This window comes from Hipposideros armiger, unplaced genomic scaffold (assembly GCF_001890085.2).
Source record: "Hipposideros armiger isolate ML-2016 unplaced genomic scaffold, ASM189008v1 scaffold_872, whole genome shotgun sequence".
NCBI lineage: Eukaryota > Metazoa > Chordata > Mammalia > Chiroptera > Hipposideridae > Hipposideros > Hipposideros armiger.
In genome coordinates, this window is record NW_017732222.1 from 213,598 (window position 1) to 219,796 (window position 6,199).

The following is a 6,199-nucleotide window of genomic DNA, read 5'->3' on the forward strand; positions in this document are numbered from 1 at the left end:
TATAATATTGTATGTCAACTATAATTGAATATATATGTGTATATATATATATATATATATATATATATGTAGTCATGTGACGTGGAGTATAGTGTGGGAGTGCAGTCAAGGGATTTGTAATAGATATGTATGATATTGGGGGGGAAATGGGGTGGCCGATTGGGGGAGTGGGGTTGTCACTTTGAGGGGTAAAAAGTATAGCTATTGCACTGTGTTGTACAGCTGAAACTAACTCAAAAAAATGTGTATTTCATAATAAAAAATAATTTAATAATAAAAAATTAAACAATTAAAGAAATAAAATGCTTGAAATCAAGTAACAAGGCTTCAGAATATTAGACTCCACTATACTTTTCTTAAAGTGAACTTTTCAATAATTTATCTTCCATGCTCTATTTTTTCTATATGTCATATTAAGATTCCACATTGTTGAGAGAAAGTAATAAAACTAATTATAAAATGTCTACACTAATTGTATCTCCAAAGACACACAATGAACTTAACAAAATAGAAGATAGAAGGCACTCAACATATCTATGGGCAACACAGCTGTTACAAATATGATTAAATTTAGCATAGCGATCTTGAACTGCCAGGTACTGGATGATTTTTGATGCAATGACACATTTTTTATTTCCATAGAAAATACATAATAAGAAAATGACCTATTTAGTTAACAGAAATATAGTATGTCATTGAAAAGGCATTCTGATAAAAATCCTTTTTTTTCATTATGGGCATATAGAAAGTAATATAATGTGATTTTTTATCCACATAGAAAATAAACTGTATCAAGCAATGACTCTAGTGATAAGACCTCATATATTTCAACAAACTTTGTCACAACATGCATATAAAGAGCAGCAAGTAAGGAGATAACTGTACTGAATAAGGGGATAAGGGGATAAAGGGTTAAGAAGTTGAGCCACAACCAACTGAAATAAAGTAAGAGAACAAACTTCAGATATTAAATGTTAAAATTGAGCCTTGTTATTTTTCAAGTCTACTCATGATGGAGTGCTTTGGGAGTTATTTGGGGATGGAAGCTTTAATATGATCACAAATTGGCTTCTGGTAACAGCTCAGTGACACAATCATGGTATTATAGTATGAATCCTTTGATTGCAGGGAATTTATGATTAAAAGTGACATAATACTGAGTGATAAGTGCTCAAATGCTGGGTTTGGTAATGTGTGCTAAGGGCTAAAGGCCGCAGACTCTTTACTTCCTATTGTCTTTCTCTTGGAGTCCAGTAGACACGTAAGTGATGTTAGAAGCTCAGTGAATCCATTTATCTACTCTAATATCTGCTTTCCTGACAGGAAACTCATGAAAAAGGCATGAGTGAGCCTCAGTTAAAAGGCTATATTTAAAAAAAATACCTGGGCATCATCCACTATCCAACATAGAAGTATTGGGAAGGGGGGGGGTTGTGCTGTATAGGTAAAAGGGGAGGAAAATAGAAAAGAAGGGTATAAAAATCATCAATAGTTCAAGACGTTTGGACTTAATATTTAAAAGTCAAGGAATACTGGAAAAAGAACAGCACCCTAAAGAGCTTTTGATATGAAATAGGATTTTTTCTTTGAATGGTAAAAACTACCGTTACATTAAAATGCAAGTTTTAACAATTCTTAATGAGATATTTAAAAAGTCTAAGATATAGTAAAAACCTACTTAAGGAAGCTTTGTATCAGCTGTATGTCATAAAATGTCAGTTGTCACTACATGGCAGGGATAATCTTTCAGGTTTAACTAGGAAGTGAAGATTATCAAACGGTTCATGAGCTCACGAACCCAGAGGTTGAATAAAAAACAAATGGGAGATCTAGTCAAGATGGCGAAGTAGGAAAAACTGTGCTTGCATCTTTTCATGACCACATCAAAATTACTACTAAACTACAGAACAACCACTATTGAGAGTTACCTGAAGTCTAGCTGAACACAAGTCCTACAACTGAGAATATATAGAAGTCACCTCAAGAATGGAAGGAGGGGAAGAGACACAGACTGAGCTGGTCCCCATATCCACATGGGGCCATTGTAAATTGAGAGGTTCCCACTGAGGAGCAAGGAGTCCCAGCCTCTCACCAAGCTCCCCAGCCCAGGGTTCCAGTGCCAGAAAGAGAAGTCCCCAAAATTTGTACCTGTGAAATCCAGCAGAGATTGTGACTGAGTGAGACAGAGGTTGGCTGGTGCCCCAGGCATTCTTCTTAAAGGGCCTACACACACACTTGCCCACTGATGATCTCACATGGTCTGATTTCCAGCACTGGGGCAGTGGATTGGAAGGTGCCAAGGACATACAGGAAATAAGTGAATTGTCTAGCTTTAGGGTAAGGACTGAAGGGGCAGCTTTCTCCCAGACAAAAGTGCTGGCTGGAGGTCATTGTTCCTTTGTTAAACCCTCATCCCTTCCAGCATGCAGACACAGGTGGCCACCATATCTGAGTCTACATCCATCTGGCTAACATTGTTTGCCTCACCCTGGTGATTCCCTGAGATCCTGCCCAATCAAATTGAGTCCCCTACCCCCCCAATTGTGCTTCCAGTGGCTTTTCCATGAAAATGGCCTGTTTTTGGGTGATACTTTGAACTTTCCTAAATTCTCTCAAAGTTTGCAAACCCCAAACAAGCAGCATCTCACCTCAGAGTGCCCCATATCTCTTGCTGAGCAGTCCCAAGCCCTGCACTAGAGGCAGCCCACCTCAGTTCGCAGCTTAGCCTCTACCATGTACCTCCAAGCCCAGCATGGGCAGAAGACATCTGTGAATAATTTTATGGCTCATGTCAGTTGGCCTTAGGCATGGCACAGGCAGTAGCTGAACTTGACCTGCCAAGGGACCCCTCCAAAGAGGCCCCATGGCTGGCATACCTGGTGGGCAGCTTCAGACAGTGCCAGAGTACCACCGGGCTGCCTCCAGAGAAAACACACCGAAATGGCAGACGGGGAAGGCACGAGGGCCCTGCTAAAGTCAATCCTGCTTCATACACTCAGCCCCTGAAAAACAGCTCCTCCACTGTAGTCATGGCCAGCCCTCATATCCAATTAGCCCAAGGGTCAATCCCTCTTACTGACATACAAACAGCAACCATAGTTCAACTTCAACAGGAGGGTACATACAACTCAAACAAGGGACACATCAGGAAGACCAAACCAGGTGACCAGAGAGACTGTGCCACTGGGCCCCACAGCACACTTACTACATCAGGCCACTCTACTAAGACCAGGAGACATAGCAGTCTTACCTAACACATAGAAAAAACACAGGGAGGAGGCCAAAATGGGGAGTCAAAGAAACATGTCCCAAATAAAAGAATAAAACAAAGCTCTAGAAAAAGAACTAAACAAAATGGAGACAAGCAATCTACCAGACCCAGAGTTGAAAACACTCATTATAAGGATGCTCAATGATCTCAAGGACAACCTCAACAAAAGGATAGAAAGCATAAAAATGGAGATAGAAAACAGAAAAATGAGTGAGTCAAAAATAAAGAATACAGGGCCGGCCAAGTGGCGCGTTTGTTAAGAGCTGGCTTGGGATGCCAGAGGGCCCCGGTTCGGATCCCACATATGAGGGCCAGTGACACTGCCCTCTACAGTGAAGATGCTGAACAACAGCTCTCCCTGGAGCTGGGCTGCCGTGAGTCACTGACAATGGCAGGTGGGTTGCCATGGGCTACCGTGTGTACCCAGCAGCCAGCGTGAGTGGCCAGCAGCCAGCGTGAGCGGCCATCCAGAAGCCAGCGACTGATCTGCCTCACCCGGGAAGAGCGCGATCATGGTACGAACGTGGGCCAGTGAAGCAACGTCCTCCACAACTAGACTGAAGAACAACAAAAGGACAGCAACTTGTCTGTTCCCCTTCCCCCAATTCCCCAATAAAAACCTTAAAAACAACAAAAAAAGAATACCTACATTTGCATCATGGGGGTACCAGAAGGAGAAGAGAGAAAGCAAGGAATTGAAAACCTATTTGAAGTAATAGTGATAGAAAACTTGCCTAACCTGGTGAAGGAAATAGATATAAAAGCCCAGGAAGTGCAGAGTCCCAAACAAGATAAACACAAAGAGGCCCACACCAAGACACATCATAATTAAAATGCCAAAGGTTAAAGACAGAGATAATCTTAAAAGCAGCAAGAGAAAAGCAGTTAGTTAGCAACAAAGGAGCACCCATAAGACTGTCAGCTGACATCTCAACAGAAACTTTGCAGGCCAGAAGGGATTGGCATGAAATATTAAAAATGATGAAAAGCAAGGACCCAAAACCAAGGACCCAAAACCAAGATTACAATAACCAGCAGTTATCATTTATAATTGAAGAACAGATAAAGAGTTTCCCAGACAAGAAAAAGTGAAAGGAGTTTATCATCACCAAACCAGTATTATAAGGAATCTTAGAGGGACTTCTTTAAGATGAAAAAAAGAACAAAATATGTATGATAAAATGACCATAACTGCATATCAATGAACAATTAATTTAAATGTAAATGGATTAAATATTCTAATGAAAAGACATAGGGTGGCTAAAATTGGATAAGAAAATAAGACCCTTACATACACTGCCTACAAGAGACTCACTTCATATTGAAAGACATACACAGGCTGAAAGTAAAGGGGTGGGATAAGATATTTCATGAAAATGGAAACAACAATCAAAAAAATCTGGAGTAGCAATACTTATACCAGACAAAATAGACTTTAAAACAAAGGCTACTACAAATGACAAAGAATGGCCCAGTAATCCCACTTCTGGGCATTTATCCAAAGAAACCCAAAACTCTATTTCAAAGGGACATGTACATCCATGTGTTCATTGCAACATTATTTACAAGAGCCAAGATATGGAGGCAACCTGGGTTTCCATCAGTGGATGAATGGATAAAGAACAGGTGGTACATATATACAATGGAATATTACTCAGCCATAAAAAAGAATAAAATCTTGCCATCTGCAACATGGGTGGACCTAGAGAACATTGTGCTGAGAGGAGTAAGTCAGACAGAGAAAGACAAATGACACATGATTTCACTTATATGTGTAATCTAAAGAACGAAATAAATGAACAAACAACAGAAATACACTCATAGATGAAGAGAACATTTTGATGGTTGCCAGATGGGAGGAAGGTTGGGGGTACAGGTGAAAAAGGGGAAGGGATAAAGTAGTATAAATTGGTAGTTACAAAATAGTCATGGGAATTTAAAGTACAACATAAGGAATATAATCAATAATAGTGTAATATCTATGTATGCTATCAGATGGGTACTTGATTTAATGGGGTGATCACTTTGTAAGTTATATAAATGTCTAATCACTATGATGTACACCTGAAATTAATATAATATTGTATGTCACTATAATTGAAAAAAATTTAAACTCATACAGAAGAAACAAATTAATCTAATATGATCTAATTTTCAAAACAAAGCACCTTTCACAGATTACACCGTCACATTCTACTTCATCTCGAAAAAATTCAAAGCCTTTGAAGGAGTTACTAGGATTTTAGAACAATCTTTAAATATAGCAATATAAAACTTAGTTCCTACAAAGTCAGACAGATATGGGGCAAGAGGGAGGTTGAAACCTTATTTATAAAAAGTAGCATGCTTCACTCTGTTGTCAGGATCAGTTAACAACATGTGCTCAGAACCTGCTTAATTTTTAAGGTGCCAGAACATTCAAAAATGATTTTTTAGCTCCTAGCATTTTTTTAAAAAAAGTACAGAAGGCTAAAATGGACTAATTAAATCATCATCATAATAGCTAACATTGTGCTATTTTTGAGTCAGGCACTCTCATTACATTAACACATTTAAATCTTAATTACAATATGGTGATATCCAAACTGTTATTAACTTCACCTTACAAATGAAAAAACTGAGGAAAAATCAAAGAGAATTAAATAACTCATATAATTTACTTAGCACAGTACCTGACACAGAAAAAATAGTCAACAAATGTTAGATTAAAATAAAAATTATTATTTCCCAAGGTCACAAAAAATAGTTATTAGAAGCATTCAACTCCAGCTAGTCTGATTCTAGAGGCTGCACACCTAAACCATTACACTGTACTCCAGATAAACATATTACTCCTAACCTGTGTAGCTTTACTAACAATTGTCACCCCAATAGATTTAATTTAAAAAAAGATATTACTGGGCTGGCCGAGTGGCGCATTGGTTAAGA